The sequence below is a fragment of the Helianthus annuus genome, chromosome 1 (assembly GCF_002127325.2).
Source record: "Helianthus annuus cultivar XRQ/B chromosome 1, HanXRQr2.0-SUNRISE, whole genome shotgun sequence".
Taxonomy (NCBI): Eukaryota; Viridiplantae; Streptophyta; class Magnoliopsida; order Asterales; family Asteraceae; genus Helianthus; species Helianthus annuus.
Window position 1 is genome coordinate 98905239 of NC_035433.2, and position 18366 is coordinate 98923604.

Sequence of the window (18366 nt, forward strand, 5' to 3'; positions counted from 1 at the left end):
ACGCATGGCCGTGATAATCCCAACCATCGTCCCACTACGATGTCCTTGAACTAATAGTGGCTCTCCATCAGGGAGAGGAATACGCACAATCTTCTCCTTACATAGAATTTCTGCTTGGTGCTTGGACAACCAATCCATGCCTACCACTATGTCAAAACTACCGAGCGTAACGGGAAGGAGGTCAATGTCAAACACCTGACCCACGAGATCTAGTTTGCATCCAAAAAGGACGTTCGAGGCTTCTATCGTTTTACCATCTGCTAGTTCTACTACCTGTTTAACTTCTAAAGGTGTTGGGGTTATCCCTAATCGTTGACTAAACTCTAGGGACACATAACTCCAATCGGCACCCGAATCAAATAATACAGAAGCAATACGATCATTAACAGGAAACGTACCAGTTACAACGTTGCCGTCATTCCTGGCATCCCCTGCTCCAAGCTGAAACACCCTGCCCCGAGCACCATTACCCCCGTTGTTGCCGTTGTTGTTGTTGTTGTTCCCAGCATTGTTATTATTCGGGCGGTTGTTGTCGTTAGCGTTCTGGTTTAACTGAGGGCAATCCCGCTTAAAGTGGCCCTCGTCACCACACTGGTAGCACCCCTTCCTGAAACCCTGGTTCTGCTGGGGTGGTTGCCCCTGTTGTCTCTGGTTGTGCTGGTTCTGTTGCTGCTGGTGTTTGGGCTGTGAAGCCCTACAATCCTTGGCCTCATGGCCTACTTTACCACACCTGCGACATGTGCGACTACATGGCCCGAAATGATGGTAGCCACACTTATTACACTGTGGTTTCTTCCCTGCATACGAGCCCTGACTTTGACCACTTCCCTGGCCTTGATTGACAGAAGACGACTGGCTGATGTTGCGGTTGCTGTTGTCTGGCCTTTTCTGAGTCTGGCCAGCACTGGATGCCTTGTCATAATCACTCCACTTCCGCTTGTTATCATTAGCGGACGCAGTGGCAGTGGGTGTAGCAGCTTTAGTGGCCGAAATACGTGGGGGTAGCGAATCGCTTTCCACCTCTTGATCCACAATCTTGTGAGTCAGACGAACGATCTGTGTCAAATCATTGAGGTGGGCTGCAGTGACCAAGCTCTTCACACGCGGAGGCAACCCTTTGATGAATAACTCAATCCTCCGGGACATAGGCCGAGACAAGTTCGGGCACATGTCGGCCAGTTCATACGATCGCTTCACATACGCTTCGACTTCAGATCCAACCATCTTCAAGTCGTAGTATTCGTTTTCCAACTTCTGGACCTCGTCCCGAGGACAGTACTCCTCCCTGATCAGTTCTTTAAAATCTTCCCAAGTTGTGGCATTCGCTGCCTCAATTCCCAACAACTGCACTTGGGCGTTCCACCATGTTAGGGCACCATCAGCCAAGGTACCCGCAACATATTTCACCCTGTCCCCAGCGGGACAGTTACAGATAGCAAACACAGACTCTGCTTTCTCGAACCATCTTAGAAGTCCCACAGCCCCTTCAGTTCCGGTGAAGGTCTGTGGCTTACAGTCCATAAACATTTTGAATGTACACGCAGGCTGGTTAGGTTGAGGTTGCGCTTGCTGACCTAAATGACGAAAGGGAACACATTATAGGGATGAAAAGACGTGTACGTGGTATAAGAGTAAAGAGTACTTGGTACATTCCGTACCAGCTTGATAGGTTGCTAAGGCCTCAGCCACGCGGGTATTGATTAGGTCAGTCAACTCAGCCTGAGTCATGTTGATGTTGCCACGTCCGTGTCCTCGTCCACTCATGTTTCTATAGTTGGGAATAAACCGATTTAGAAATCGAAACGAGATGGAAGTCAGGTGTCATACAGATATCTCTATACTACCAAGTTTACACATAGTAAGGCAGAACCCTTCTCACGCTCGATAAGCCTCACTGGGACTTGCATGCACCCCGCGTTATTATTAAGTGTGCACCCATAATAATAAGGCAATTTGCATGCTTGTCTCAGTGCCTCTTAGCTTGCGCTCAAAGTTTCCCCCGTTCAAACAACACAACAGATGATATTACAGGTCTATGGTTCACATGAGTCGAAGGGTAGTGTCACACTATCAAGTCACTATGGTGTTAAACGTTTCAGTTCATATGCGTTGTGGGTGTGTGACTGCTAAGCAAGTAATGTATAAAGTGAGAGAGAAACGAACCTTGCAATCTGGTGCTGAGTGTCATGATCGATTTTCGAAGTTGTTCGGTTATAGTCTGGTTTTACAAAACGTTTTAAAACCTAGTTCACTATAACCAGTGGCTCTGATACCAACTATAACACCCCCAAAATACCACCTGCGGAAACCCCGCGAGGCGTGTTACTCATCAGAGTCCGAGCCACCAATCACATTGAACCAATAGTAATTACTTGAATAAAACATGTCATTAATCGTCAAGATTAAATGTCAAACACAATATTAATTTCCAAGAGTTATGTAGCGGAAGCATATGATACGTTGTTTAATAATTGTTTCAAAATAAGCTTAAAACCAAAGTAACAATTATAATTATCCCAGTAGCTTCGATCCATGACCACTCCAGCACGCCCCAGATAGCAAGTCCATATTCCAAAGTTAACGACCTACAAGCATGCAAACAAGTGTGTCAGACTACGCTGGTGAGTTCAAGGTGTTGCTTATGTGTGAAGTTACCAGATATTAGTTAAATCAACTCGTTGTTTGGTTCAGATGTCGTTGTTAACTTGATTATTGTACCGCATGCAGCGTCAATGATGGGAATGCCTAACTCCAATGCCCTACAGGCATTGGTCAAAGTCAAGGTATCAAACAACCTTGACAAGCTGTAGGAGGTCTTATATCCGCGTTACAAGTTGTCCCAGTAATTAGTTCACGCCCATCCTTACGGCCCGGTGTGAGGGTGCCAAACCTAATAGCGCTATTAACTAATTACCCCATTGCCTTCCAGGCAATCCGGTAGATGATTGTTTCTATGTTCCAGTTGTTTACCCCAAGTTTCCCTTCCAAATGTTTACCAGTTGTCCCAAACCACCGGGACGCATGCTTGAGAAAATGCAATGAACTCACCTGGGGTTGCTCGGTATGATACACACAGTTCAATTAAGTTATAGAGTGATTAACCACGTCCTACCAAAGTTATTATACTGGTCAGATTCGTATACAAGTAGTGCACGTATGTTCCACACATATTGTAACAGGTTGTACAAGTATTCAACATTGTATTCCACGTAAACAATCACGTAAACAAGCAGAGTCCAAGTGTTCAGCCCAATCAGTTGGGCTCGTAATAGTGTGCAGGCCCAACAGTGTGTACGTAGGTATGGTCTCGAGTCGAGACCAGAGATCTCGAGTCGAGACTAGACGGTCTCGGGTTGTACTGGTTTCACAGTCTCGAGTCGCAACGGAGGAAGGTCTCGAGTCGCAACAAGGGTCGTTTCGGTTTGTCATGGTCCGGTTACGAGTCGCAACTGGACTCGCAACCACGGTTTCGAGTTGTGCTGCTGTGTGTCGGTGTGAGGTCTCGAGTCGCAACGGGACTCGCAACCGTGTGTGGTTTCGAGTCGCAATGGGTGATTCCGACTCGCAATTGGTGTCGCAACGGTGCATGTAACAACTTTCCATGATTACACAGCAACAATCATTCCGTAAATTCAGTAAACATCTATGGCAGTTTCACAATTCAGATCAATCAGAGAATTCAATTCAGAAATTATCCTTATTCAGAATTCATATCATCATCACCAAGATCATTTAACCAGCAATTATATCAAGCATACTAATCGGATCATTTAACTTTCATGCAACCGGATTCTAGACCAAACATGTGAACAATATTCAATCAATTAACATCATGCAACAGTCGATTAACCATACATTCGGTTCACGAAATCATCATAGTAACAACTAGTCATTATTATCAAACATCATATGAAACACATCGATCATGATCATTATTATCATACAATCAAAGAACATAAACAATAGACACTAACCGTGATGTTTGAATGGGTTGAATGGACCGATGTGTAAAGCTTCGAGTGGGGAGGGGCTGCCGTCGGGTTCCAAGCAAAAACGAGAGAGGGAGAGAGGAGGTCTAGGGTTTTCTTGTGTGAGAATGATTTTGCCAAAGTGTGTAAAGGTTACTAACATCCTAGTGTTATGTGTGTAAGGTATGTGGGCCGAACCCATACATGGGCCGCCCTTATGGTCCGATCACAAAAGAATGCGGCCCCCCTCTTGTGTTGGTTGGTTCATGTTGTGCGGTTCGAGTTGAGTAAACACATACATAATCACATAATACATGTTCACATAATCATGTCATAACATCATACATTCAATAGTTCAATCATTCAGTAATTCAATCAAGTTCACATACGTTGCATATAATACAAAGACGGGTTTGAAATACGAGTTGTCACAGTATCCCCAACTAAAAAGAAATTTCGTCCCGAAATTTGGTACGCACTCACTGAGGAAGCTAGATAGATTAAAGCAGCTAGATAAGTTAAAGCTAGATAGGTTATATTGTTTGCTGGTTTTCCTGGGGTGTCACAATGGCCTTATCTTCGTCTTCAAAGATGACCACTCCCACAAGTAAGTGTCTCTAACTTGGTATCTATATTTACGTTATGATAGAATAAACATGATTAGGTTCTATATTTTGACCCATGTTTATAGATATAATCAACATGTGGTATCAGAGCAGTGTTGATTATGTCAATTCAATCAAGAAATTTGATGTTGATGATTTGTTCTTGATGATCGTTTTAAGTTCCTTAATCGTAACAAAAAAAAAGGAATAAAATTACCACTGCCATAAACATATGTTTCCTAATTATCAATTCATATTGTTTTCTGGTTTTAGTAATATAATATATGATGATGGAATCTTACATTATCTGAAGTAATTTTTTATCGTCCGTTATATAAATCAATTTAATAATATCATAGGTAAAATGAGATGGAACATTTTAGTTTCCTGAATTCATTATGTGGATTCATGAATGTTTTATTTGAGGTATTTTACAACTAATTCCATTGATTTGACATGAGAGTTTTATGTAATATTGGATTAATGAAAGTAATGCAATTTAAAATCTTTTGCAATGAGGATGAACTTATAATTAATAATTTTTCAATGCACTTGATTATGTATTCATGCATTCTTGAATTAATCGGTTACAAAGTCCTCATAAATTAATGTTTGAATTTAATGATTGCAATTAATGAATTGATTATAGAAATTCTAGACTATAATCCATGAACTGAATAGTTGATTTTGTGCCTAAATGTTTGTACACTTAAAGCCCTTTATATGCAACTTTTATGTGAGATTCTTATTTTGCGAATGGCCCAACTTTAATTTATACCATTTTATGTGATTATGTATATTGTTGGATAATGAAACCAACAACGAATTGTTTGATGATGCACATAATAAATTATCAGCCTAATTTACATAAATATTTCATTTCTGGCCCAAAGGTGTTATGTTATATTTATGTGCTTTACTTTATTATTTATGTGTGTTCATGATACATGAATTTTGGTCAAAGCCAAAGCGAAGCTAGAGTTCATGTAGAACATTGAGACAGTCTATATTTATGTGTGTTCATAATATGTGAATTATGGTCAAAGCCAAAGCGAAGCCAGAGTTCATGTAGAACACTAAAGACGGTCATAATGCTGAATTTTGGTCAAAGCTAAAGCGAAGCCAAAATTTAGGTAGAACATTAAGCCGAGGTTTATTATTTTTTTATCGTTCATAATGCGTGAATTTTGGTCAAAGCCAAAGCGAAGCCAAAATCCAGGCAGAACATTAAGTTGGTTTTATTTATTTATGTTCATAATACATGAAATTTGGTCAAAGCCAAAGCGAAGCCAAATTTCATGTAGAACAATAAGTCAGTTTATTATGTATGTTCATAATGCATAAATTTTGGTCAAAGCCAAAGCGAAGCCAGATTTATTATAGAACATCAAGACAATTTGTTATTTATGTACGTTCTCTGAATTTTGGTCAAAGCCAAAGCGAAGCCAAAATTTAGGTAGAATCGTAAATTAGTCTGTTATTTTGGTGTTATACATGTTGATTATATCTATAAACAAGGGTCAAAATATAGAACCTAATCATGTTTATTCAATCATAACGTAAATATAGATACCAAGTTAGAGACACTTACTTGTGGGAGTGGTCATCTTTGAAGACGAAGATAAGACCATGATTCCAGTTATGGTACCTTGGGTTGATGGATCACCTTAGAGAGAATTCTTAGTATTGGTGTTCTACTCTAGAGTTTTGATCACCACTTGTTATCAATATATAAAGATCAATGAATAATGGTCATGAATGGTGATCCGTTATAAAACTCTATGTTTTCTCTATTAATTGGTACCTAAAGGGAAATCATAATTGCCCCTTAATACTAATCAATAATTACAATTACTACCATCAAGTAATTGTCGGGGACTAGTTATGTCATATTGGTAATGTTACCAAATGATCCCTAAAGCTACATCAACGGGTTATTTCTAACACTTTCGTCCAAAAATAATTGTTTTATAATTCTATAACCGAAATGATTATTTTTATGATTACATAATAAAACTTGTGAAGATGGATTGGCTCGTTTCGATACATCCCCGATCACCAATCTAATAATGACACCGGCCAAGCCAACAATCATTATGTACATTTTAATAATGGTTTCTGGTTTATATACAGTTGACACACGAATAATTGTAATAGAAAAAAATAACACTAAAAATGCTGTAAAAAATTGAAAAAAAAGTAACAAGTTGTAAACATTTACTCCTGTTTGGTTCACGGAAATTAGAAATGGAATTGTACTTGTAATTTATTCCTGCTAAAGTATGTTTGATTAGTAAATAAAGGAAATTGAATTGAAATTCATTCTAATAAATTCCCTGAGTTTGAAAAGTTAAATTTCTTCACATATATTCTATGGAATTAAAAACATTCCATTGGAATGTGTAAACATTACCCATACTCTTTTGATCTATAACCAGACCCATCAATTGATCTATAAACATACCAAGTCTCCATCTAAAACCACCAGGAACATGCTAAAAATGAGAAATTAATGGTGAAAACCAAATTGAAATTCAAATGATGAAATCCATCGACCAAAATTGAAATAAAAAATCCATCGACAGAAATCAAAATAAAAAATTCATCAACCATAATCAAAATGAAAAAAAAAAAAAAAAAAAAAAAAAAAAAAAAAAAAAAACCTCATCGACCATAATCCAAACACCAATCATTCATCCACAAACCAGCTTCTTTCTTTTAATAAGTAATTTCATAAATGAGGTTAAATGACTTGGCTTAAAGGGTTTAGTTTAAAAATATATACATTGAGTGAAGAGTTCAAATAAGAAATTATTTATAAAAAGAAAAAAGAAAAGTTTCAACTAATAAAAATGTTTATTTTACTTCATTTAATCTTTGTAACATAAAAAAAGAAAAGTTTCAACCAATAAAAATTTTTAATTTACTTTATTTAATATTTGTATTAAATTATATAATAAGGGTATATTGATAAACTTACATAAATCATTAATTTGTATTCTTCCTCTTTAATAACAAAGTAAATTAAATTTGTAACTCCTTTCCAATATATATATATATATATATATATATATATATATATACTTTTTTAAATTAAAAAACAACTTAAATGTATAACAAATTACAATGTGTATAAGATAAATTACGAGGTGTGTAGGATAAAATTCTATAATGTATAAAGTATATATAGGAAAATTTTGATATGTGTAGGTTTTGTAGATTATATGTAGAATAACTAATGATTGGTTGATTAATTAATTAATTAAAGAGAGAAAAATTAATAAGATAGGTTATAAATGAATTAGTATTTTATCAATATGTTCTTTATTATTTTTTTTTTCTTTCAACAATTTTCTTTTCATTTGATCCCTATACATTGATGCCAAAAAGTGAGTTCCAACTTCCTTCTTTTAATAACTAATTTCACAAATGAGGTTAAATGACGTTACCCTAAAGAGTTTAGCTTACAAATATATACATTGATGCCACCAAAGTGAGTTCATTAATCAATTTGGTTTAAAGTAGTGTTAAGCCTCCGTGTTGCGATGGGGGTGTAAAACTGGGAGAAATAGCATCAATGCCACACCACCGACAACAATCACCAACACTAAAGTTGCGGCGTGTTAATGTGAAGAAATTAGACCGAAACGTAAAGTATGGAAAGTAATAACTAAGTCAATTTAGAATCCGCGCATTGCGACGAACTTGTCAAACAAGAAATAATAGACAACGTAAAAACGTTGAACTACACATGCACCTTGCCTCGTGTTAAGTCGCAAAATTTAGAAGAAAACATAAAAACGTTGAACCATATACGCACGTTGCGCCGTGTGAACTAGCAAAATTTCGAGCGAAACATAAACAAAAAATTCACTCTTATCTTCACTAAAGTTGTCAACTGGTTCCTCCAACACATCAATGTCAACTGCAGCTCTGAAGTCTTCCATGTCAACTTCATCTTCATCAATGATATTTCCTAAGTCTACTATGAAATCAGAATCATCAGAATCAGAATCATTCTGGTCATCTTTATAATTATCATGATCATCTTCAGCATGTTGCTCATCATCTTCTAAAGTATTCTGCTCTTTAACATAATTTGGTCTTGTAGTTATAACCTCTTCCATGTCTACTTCTGGCTCTTCAATGATATTATTCTTGTCTATGAATTCAGAATCTTTTGAATCAGAAGGATCAGCACTAGTGTTAGCACTTGTTTCATTAATAGCAGTTGTGTCTTCACCAGCTTCTTGATCACTCTGGTGATCAACAGCACTGTTTGCACCAGTTTCATTAACCTGTGTTACTTAACTAAGCTGGGTAACTTGACTAAACTGACTTTCAATAACCCAATGACAAGGAGACCAACTAGCTTCTATAATTTCTTGTGTGTTTCTTCTAGTACCACTAACTACTGCTTCATTTTCATTGTTTCCCTCATTCACAACATCACCACTCTCTACTGTCTTTTGACCATGTTCTACATATATTTCAATCACCATATCGTCCTCAACATACTTAAGCATACCCTCTATAGCATCATCATTTCTTAAACCAACTAAACCATTATCAAGATCCTGCTCAGGTAACTTATAATACACAAACAGTACATCATCATAACCTAGGGTCCCTAATATACAATTCACCTGATTGTACCCAAACTCGAATGCTTCCACCATGTTAAAATAGCTCACCTAACCGTTGGAATAACTTCTGCCGGGTGGTTTTGTAAAAACACCCCTGTGATTAAACTTGATGGTAAACATTCCTGGATGACCCCCTATTTAATAGTCAATAAAAAACAAAATTGGGGTCACTCTCTTTTGTTTAACAACAATGTCGACAATAATCATGCAATATACTCAATAAAACATGCATTCAAAAATTTTCTCAAAATTTAACTAAGTTTATAACTTACTGTATTCTGATTCTGGGTCAAAACCATCTCCTGCTATGCGTTCCCACCAAACATACATTGTCGTTGTTACGAAACCAGTTGTGGATGATGTTCTTGAATCATTGATTGGAATGGATTTGAGAAAAGAAGGGAGAAAACGAAAGGGTTTTTTAGGGTTCAGGGTTGAAAAGGATAGCGTATTGGGGGTTAATATATAAAAGGTTCCTTTTATGAATTGGAAATGACCAATTTGCCCTGCATGTGACAAGCACATGACCTACTTAACAGTAAAAAAACTGACGGTGTTAGAAGATTGGACTGAAATGGTTACGAAAGTGAAACCACAGGGACTAAAATCGCAATTTTTAAACTAATGGACTGAAATGGTGATTTTTTCCAAACCACAGGGATGAAAATAGTAATTAACTCAAAAGTATATAACAATATATATATACAGAGACATGTACTGTGTCTCCACTCTTCCCTCCTCCACTGTTCACGCCCATCGACCACCATCTTATACCTCCACTGTTCACCACCATCATAGACCACCGTTGCCGGAACAAAATCAAACCAAAATCAAGCAATAGACGACCAAAATGGGGTCAAGGGTGTCACACCATACCTTAGTCACCGGAAACAACCAGAATCGGAGGTGATCGAAACCACCACCATAACCTTTCTCGGAACTCATTAGAACAACCACAACTAATGTCGCCGGAAACAACCACAAACCCAAGGTAAAAGTAAAAAAAAACTGAAAACCTGTAAAAAAACAAGAAGACATAACGGAACTTCAAATCCACAAACCCAAAACAAATAATTCTTTTTTCCTACAATTCATCTTCTAAAATCAAACCAGCTGATGACGTCATTCATAAACCACCACTGACGGCGGGGCGTGACAACCACGCACTCATCAAAAACCATCGGTGACCTACAAAGAGGACAATTAAAGTTAAAATGATGAAGCCAGCCGTCAAAGCACTCCTTGTGGAACACGTAATGGCAGGGGAGCTTGCGCACATGCTCACCGGCGGTGAGGTGATTGAGGCAGACGACGCAATCAGAATCCGGCGAATCTGGAGCATGTTTGTAGGAGAGGAGACGGTTGAGGTTGAGGTGGTGGGATAGGGTAAGCATGGGCGGTAACCGGTGGTAGTTTGGTGGGCTGTAAAGAGAGAGAGAGAGAGAGAGAGAGAGAGAGGGGTGGGTGGTGACAAGTGATGGAGTGGGTGGTGGCATGTGATGGTGGTGGCGGTGATAGGTGGCGGCGACGGTGATGGGTGGTGGCGGTGGTAGATGTTGATGGTGGTGGGTTGGTGGTGTAGAGAGAGAGAAAGGGGGAAGAGTGGAGACACATAGTACATGTGTCTGTACATATATACAGTTATATGTTTTTTTTATAATATTAAATTGTTTTCTTTTATTTTTTTAATGTAAAATAAGTTTTGGATCAAAATGACAAGTTGAAAAGTTTAAAACAAAAATGCTAAAAATACCCCTGACTAAAACTAGAGCTTTTAGATAGAGTTAGGCAATATGATCAAAATGACAACAAAATGGAAAACTCAGGGACCCAAAGGAGAAAAAAAACTATTTGGACTAAAATGTCAATTTGGGACAAACATCAGAGACTAAAATGGCAATTTACTCCAATTACTGCAATAGTAAATCTAAAAATGACAAAAAGTTAATAAACATATATTATTTAAATTATAAAAATAACACATTAAAAGTAAATACCTTTCTGATCTGTACTTAAACACATTGTCGTCGTTTTTGGATGTGACGTATTTTCTTCTTTTCCTATAATAATTTATGTCATCTTTATAACCGCGTTAATATAAAATCCGTTGATTTCGTTGGAAGATGATGAACATGCCATGAAGCAAAAATGAAATTTTAGAGTTTTCTTAGGGTAAAATGTGAAGGTTGGAGAGAATTTATATATTGAAGAAAATGTAAAAGAAAAATACTTGATTTGGTTGTTTAAAGAAGGGAAAAATAAATATTGAGTTAACTGCCATTTTGGTCTCTGAGGTTTGGTCACTTTTGTTACTTTAGTCCAAAACTCAAATCTTTTTGCATCTAGGTCCCTGTGGTTTTAGTTTTATTGCCATTTTGGTCCAAAAGTGAAATCAGATCATATTTCTCTTATAGAATCCTGCTATTTTGTCCTTTTTCTCAAGGGCAAAATGGTCATTTTATAGAAAATTTATATAATATATTTTCCTTTCTCTCCCATCTCAAACTCTGCACTCTCTCTGTCTCTCTCTAAACACCCCTCTGTCTCTCTCATTCTTCTTTTTCTCTCTGTCTCTCTCTAAACACCCCTCTGTCTCTCTCTCTCTCTCTTCTCTCTCTATCAGAAGCTCAATGGTGGAGGCGGTGGTGGATGATAATGGTAAAGACGATGGCGGTGGTGGATGTTAATGGTGGAGACGATGGCGGTGGTGGATGATAATGGTGGAGACGATGGCGGTGGTGGATGTTAATGGTGGAGACGTTGGCAGTGGTGGATGTTAATGGTGGAGATGGTGGCACATGATAATAGCGGAGACGATAGCGGTGACAGATGTTAAAAGGGGCAAACTTTAATTTGAACGATTAGGGTTCGGATGGTACAATCTGAAATAGTTATTATTTGTTTTGATCAACAAAATCGGAGTTCCTATGTCGGTGACGAACCCCCTTCAAACGACCATCATGACCAGGAATCCCCTTCAAAATATGTTCTTGGTGGTGACGGAGGTGAAATTTAGGTTAATTTTGTAGGTTTTGAAGGTATATGGATATTAATCAGTGGTATTTAGTTGAAAATGAGGATTTACTGATTTAGGTTATAAATTTGGATGAATTATGATAAAATGTTTGTTCATTTTAAGTGTTGAAGGAAAATTGAGTAGTTATTATGTCATATTTGCTAATTTGCAATTGAAAGTACATGTTAATATGATATATGTGCGGAGTATAAGTTTTTTCTCCGATGTAATAGAAAAATTAGTTGATTTAATGTTGTGTGAGTTATTTCAGCTAAAATTTGTCGACACAAAACGACGCTAAGTGCGAACAAACTATTTCGGGGGAGAATGTTATATTGTTGTAGAGATGTCTTCGAGTAGCATTTAGCTGAGATGAAGAACAATCAGGTTATGACATTCACATTTTTTTTAATTTAAAGATGTTTTTATAATGTTTAGTGTATGTTTATATGAGTGCAAGTGAAGTTAACACATGAGGTAACTGGTAAGCATGAAAAATTACTTGATGGAGGTGGAGGTGGAGGGTGGTGTATGTAGTGGGTGTTGCAGAGAGATGAGAGACGAAGATGGAAGAAAGTTGGAGTAGGTTTTTTTGTAATGACCAAAATGCCCTTCACTATATTGAGGAAAAGACAAAAAATCATATTTTTTTGAGAAATTTGAGCTGACTTTGCTTTTGGACCAAAATGACAACAAAATTGAAACCACAGGAACCCAGATGCAAAAGGTTTCAAATTTGGACTAAAGTGGCAAAACTTGCCAAACCTCAGGGACCAAAATGGCAGTTTACTCATAAATATTAAAAAAAGAGTTATTGGACTCCCAATGGTCATATTTTTTGGCGCATGATGATCGAGAACGAGCCACCAATGTCACCTAAGAAGAATCGGGAAAGGACGGGTGCACAGTGTTCCCGGCTATCTTGATCCCACGACAGACCCCGATGAACACCACAACACTCAACCTTAAGAAACTTGATTACTTTTTCGTGAAGTTGTCTCTTAATAGTTTTAGTTAGTTTCTTACAAATTCAAAGGAAATTGGGATGTCATCTAATTGTCATTAAAGTAATATTTAGACATTTAGTGACCAATGTTATTTTTCAAATAAGAATACTTTCTTTAAACATTGGAAGTACTACGCGTCAATTCTTGTACGAAACTATATTTTACATCTATGTTGATTGAATCATGGGAAGATGATGCTAATCTTGAAATCCTGGTTTAAAAATTGATAAATTTTGTAGTGGAAAGAAACTGGAAATGTATACGGTATGCCATTGCACATGGTTCAGTTGACCCTAGTGATCAATTATTACATAATCTCATGTGGGCATACATCATGCCAACACACTTATTTGAATATCTAACATAATGTGATTAATTTTTGTGTGAAATTTATGAGCTACAGCATGGTTGCAAAAGTTGCTAGTCGCTTTTTATTCGGTCTATTGGGGAGTTGAGAGTACTCGGTCTAGGCGGAGAGTACTTGGTGAGTACTCGAACATGTTAAATTATAAAGAAATTACTTTTTATAAGAATAGATTATTATATTAAGTTAAACTTTTATAAAAGAATAATAATTTACATCGAGATAGTTGGTAAACGGGCTACAAGCTGTGCCGCTACCCCTTTTTGAATAGCAAAACTAAGCCTTTTAAAAACTACGTCTATAGATCTCGGGGTCATAACATTACTATGCATGACCCTTTGAACTCGACTAAGTAGGTTCACAGTCTCTGGCGCCAGAAAACCAAAAGTATCAAAAGCAAATGGGATAAACACGTGCTGGTTGTCAAGGCACGCTTTCTCATGCTTGATCACTTTACCCGAAGCAGCCTAACCCACTGTGAAAGCACTACTCCCTAAGCCCACAAGCGGGGAAATCCCTGTTAGATCCACACATGCGTGTTTTCCTTCTACCCATCCAAAGACCAGAATGTCAGCTGGTCGAAGGGTAGATCTCCCTTCCAACGGGTCTGTTAAGAAATTAACGGGTGCCTCTTTCTTAGCAGAAATGCCAGCGCACCTGAATATGTCAAAAAGGACATCCCTAACCAAATCATGTCGGTATTTGAACCCCGAGAGCTCTCTACAATGAACTGCATGCTCACCAAAAGAATCCAAACACGCCTTATGACAAACCGGGCATACCTCATCAACTGAGAATAAAGGAATCATGAGGCGATACTTAAGGATAGTACAGTACTCCACCGGCGACATATGCTGGCCTAACCCATCTATAGGTATAGCAAGAAGAAAATCTTGTGCATGTGGTGCTCGGAGACACTCAAAAACGGCTCTTTGTCTAACGGTCAAGTCAAACTGTACTTCAATTTCGTGGACAATTTTACTAAAAAGAGCACTCGCCAATGCATGTTGGGCTTTAGGGGGGGCGATGTCCTTATTAGTGAAACCGCTGAAGTCAAAGCTTGGAATCGTATCACGAAGACAAGCCAAAGCACAAACATAATCAGAATCCATACCGCATATGCCACTGTCTCTTAAGATGTGGTCCTATAGCACCCACGATTGGGCCCTCGAGGCCACAAAAGCATAGGATGAAGCCTCTACAGCCGAATACAACCCCAAACCTCCAAACCTAATAGGTAAAGAAGCAAGTCGCCACTGGAGGTCTCCAAAGAAAGGACCTCCACAAACCACCAATTCCTCAATCGCCTCACGCAAACCTTTGTCAAAGAACAACGCTGCATCTTCCATGTGTACAGGTTGGCATGTCCTTAAGCCAAAGAAAAGTTTGGCAATGCCCATACAGGATCGAAGCAAGAGTAGTTCACTCTGCGGGTCACCTAATTTCGGTAGAAGACGCATCAAATCTACTGCCTTAGCAGCTCTTTTCTTTGCCAACCCACTAATAAAGCTTGCGTCTCTACTAACAGCCCCCCCCAAGAAGCTTCACCCCCACTAATGGCCTTCCGATGTCCTTAGGAAATAACCCTTCACGAAACTTGCTACCATCACAAGAAGGCCAAAATAGCTCAGTTTTCTTAATATTAAGTTCAAGACCCAATGTTGGACCCGACACCTTAATGATGTCCAACACTCTAGCCACCTCTTCTGAACCTCCAATGACAGTCCCATCATCAAGATACCAAGCATGAAGGAGAAGCTTGCATTTTTCTCTAATCTGATGCACAAGGGGGTGCAAAACAAGCGCGAAAAGAAGTGGTCCCAATGGGTCCCCTTGCTGAACTCCCGTGGTAGACCAAATGTGCCCATCTCCAAGATACAATCTTGCTGGCTGCCCATATAGAAATTCCACCCACAAAGAAATAGAAGGGCACCTCATCCTGATCTCCCGAAGTAAAGCTGATCTATCCACCTGGTTAAAAACATTAGAAAAATCTACCGTAAGCATTGCAAGAGACCCATCAGTGTGACGTTCACTTAGAACCCTATTGACGCTGTGCAAAATGGCCTCAGCGCCACCCGACACGCCGACTCCAAACTGAAAATCATTAAGGTACTTGGTCATTTCTTTACCAACACCCTTCATAGCAACCTAAATATACGTCAAATAGCATAAATTTATTAATATTTATAACAAAATACGTGAAAATGATATTCATTCTTTAATATGATAGGCATAGAAATTATGTTTTATTATTATGGAGTAATTGCGTATTTCCCCTTAATATTACTCTCAATTGCATATTTACCCAAGCCAAAACTGAAATTGCATATTTGCCCTTGTTTATTGAAATGCCTAAATTACCCTTCACTCCTTCGGTAGGAAATCCAAGTTCAAAGTACTCCACTCACCACTCTTCATGTTCTTCCCTCTCAGGCGACTCCATAGCCTGCGTCACTGACCGGCGATTCCACGGCCGACAGCCGGTGATTTCATTCTCGGTGATCCAGTTAAACGTTTCAGTTTGCCAGTTACCCCATTCATTCGGACAGCGTTTCCTTTATTCGGCTAGCGATTCCATTCTATCGGGTACGATTTCATCACAGGAATAATTTAATTTCTCCTCATCCTGGTAATTGGGTTTAAATGAGTGGGTAGCGAGGCCAGGTTTTGTAAGTTTAAAAGCGTTCTTATACTATGTTTATGTGACAATTTGATTTATATTTAAGATTGGTTTTTCAATTTGTTTTGGATGATTTCTTATTCGTAAGTATATTTTGGATCAATTTTTTCACATAGTATTAAAAAACTGCAGGTCATATGTTCATTCAACTTAAATCCACTTTCACTTTTGAAAATCATTTTAATAATTCTTCCATCTCTAATTATATGGTGGTTTAACTTGATAGACAAAACAGAGGTTGCAGCTTCCATATCTTTTGGTACATAAGGAAATTGTAACTTTAAACTTTGGATGGTCAATTTGAGTTATGTTTATGTATGGCAAATGGTCGAAGAAGGTACAGTTCAACTGGGAAGTTTTTACAATATCAAATTAGGACGAGTTAAATGGGTTGAATTGGAACGAGTTACGAGTTTACTTGTCATATTTGTCTTCATGCCAATTGGAGGTGACCGTAATAGACTAAATTTTGGCATTTGTTTTTCATTTAGAGGGTAAAATAGTCATTAAGTACTTTATTTTTAATGTAATAAATTAAAATGGGTAAATATGCAATTTTATTAGTTAAGGAAGGGGATATATGCAATTTTAATGTTGAATTGGGTAAATATGCAATTAAAAAGAATTATGAGGGGAAATATGCAATTGACCATATTATTATTATTTAAGTCAAACTAGGCCCGAGTTGACTTACTAGATCCAATTCTGGCTGAGATTGAATGCGTTTGACCAACTCCGAGTAATTAGGTGAAGTCGAAGAAAGTCGTCTCGACAGCCTATCTTGTAGCGACTACTCGAGAAGTACTCGGCCTTGAAAACCTTGTTTTATAACCATGGCTAGAAGCATGTTTTTGCAACATTTTATTGGGTTTAAAACACATGCTTTGACTTTTCAACATCGTGATGCCACAATTTGCAAGCGCATCCCTCCATGTGAATATATTGATTTTAATTTTTTACTTCAATAATTTTGTAATCATTTGGTAATTAACTAATTAAATTTGTTATATTAGGGCATACGGAGTGGGGAGCGGCAAGCAGCGGCAAACAACTTTACCGTGCGGCAAACACCACCACCAACATGCTTTGCCGCTTCCAAGTTTGCCAAATCGGTGTTCGGTTACCGCGTCGGTGAAGGGAGTGTGTGTGTGGTGGGGTGGGGTCCATTCCAATCTCAACCAATCACACCTTTTTCCTTTTTTTTCTAAAAAATAGTTTACCACTTACCAAGTGTTTAAACCATTGTCAACATTTTTCACCAAAGTTTAAACACTTTTGCCTAATTGACATGGCGCGCTCTCATTGGTCGGTTTTTTGGTTTGCCACTTTAAAGTGTTTAACCACTCCTTATACCCTTATTGTATAAGACTTTGGCAATAGTTTGTGGAAAATGGAGTTTGTTTAACTTTGATATGCATTTGATAAAATATGTCACACGCAAAAGAGGAGTATGGAATATCCATATTTAATATTTAGCTATAACTAGAATTGAGACCCGCCGCAATGCGGCGGGGATTCTTTAGTTATAACTAACTTGACTTAAGACCCGCACGTTATGTTAAACCTGTCAAACGAAAAAAAAAGACGATGTAAAAACGTTCACCCATACACGCACGTTACGTCGTGTTAACTCGCAAAATTTAGAATGAAACGTAAAAAAAAAGTTAAACCAAAGACGCACGTTGCAATGTGTTAAGTCACAAAATTTAGAACCAAGCATAAAGCGGAAAATTTGCGGAAAATGAAAACTATAAAGGATCAAAGTTGAAAGTAAAAAAAGTTAGGAGGATAGATTGCAAAAGATAAAAAGTTTTGGGTTAAAAGCAAAAAAAAAAAAAAACAAATAGTTTTGGGTTAAAAGTAATTTATGAAATACTTTTGGGTGAAAAGTAAAAAAAAAAATCAATTTTTTTTTGGAAAACCTCTAAAGCCAAGGTTACGACAACCATATGCATAACCATTTTTTCTTTAGAAAACCCCCAAAGCACAACCCGCTTTGCGGCGGGGCGTAAAACGGCTTCAAATAGTATTAATGTCACACAACCGTGATCGACCACCAACACTGAGTCGACCTAGG

General features: G+C 37.8%; 1 long non-coding RNA gene across 1 annotated transcript; it reads left to right on the top strand.

Moving 5' to 3' along the window:
* The first annotated feature begins 15948 nt into the window (after positions 1 to 15948).
* On the top strand, positions 15949 to 17694 carry LOC118492086. The gene is made up of 2 exons (XR_004892512.1): positions 15949 to 16195; positions 17303 to 17694. It is a non-coding gene; the product is annotated as an uncharacterized LOC118492086 (long non-coding RNA).
* Positions 17695 to 18366: the final 672 nt, after the last annotated feature.